Source organism: Gavialis gangeticus, unplaced genomic scaffold (genome assembly GCF_001723915.1).
Source record: "Gavialis gangeticus isolate Ggan-Ray unplaced genomic scaffold, GavGan_comp1, whole genome shotgun sequence".
Taxonomy (NCBI): Eukaryota; Metazoa; Chordata; order Crocodylia; family Gavialidae; genus Gavialis; species Gavialis gangeticus.
The window spans coordinates 7,210,225-7,210,867 of record NW_017729012.1 but is presented as its reverse complement, the minus strand read 5'-3'; the positions used below and the strand labels follow the sequence as shown (position 1 = coordinate 7,210,867).

At 45.9% G+C, this 643-nt stretch overlaps 1 protein-coding gene across 1 annotated transcript in view; it reads right to left on the bottom strand.

Moving 5' to 3' along the window:
- The window catches only part of TBX4 (T-box 4), a gene marked incomplete at its 5' end in the record, with an annotated part of 67,355 nt that overhangs the window by 51,690 nt on the left and 15,022 nt on the right, over nucleotides 1-643 (bottom strand). The window lies entirely within an intron of this gene.

Sequence of the window (643 nt, the reverse complement as noted above, 5' to 3'; positions counted from 1 at the left end):
GCTGATCCAAGGCTTGCCTGCATGCCAAGGGCCTCGAGATCGTGGCTTGGCCCAGGCAGGGTCATGTGTAGGGCTTCTATACATCCCTTTGCTCTTAGTTGTTTTTTAAATCTGTGAGAGGCCTGGTTTAACTCTTCTCACCACTTTTGTGCTATTCGTTGCCCTCACTTGAGTTGGGAAGATGCAGTGTGGCATGGTAGACAGGATGCTTTAGGACAAATACCTCTCTTTATCCCAGACAAAACTAAACGAAAGCAAGAGCCCTCAGTCCTGTAGGTGAGGTCTAACTCCCTTGCTCACCAAAACCTTGATCCAAAGCCCTTTACTTGTGGGAGCCTTACTGCTGACTTCCCCGTGTTTTCGATTAAGCCCTAATAACCCAATGGGTGAGTTTACAAGATGGTCCAGTTTTCATGAAACATTTCAGTCTGTCCTTTTATAACTCGAAGCACCAAAGGGACTGGGGAGCCCAAGTCTCATTTTCAAAAATACTATCAATAAGGCCAATGTCGTCAGAAGCAGCGTGTGATTTGAGAGTCCTCCATTTGGAGACCCCCTCGAATGGGGCCTGGTTTTGAGATGGCTGGCACTCAGGACTTCCCGAAAAAAAAAAAAAAAAAAAAAAAAAAAAAACCCCGGAAAA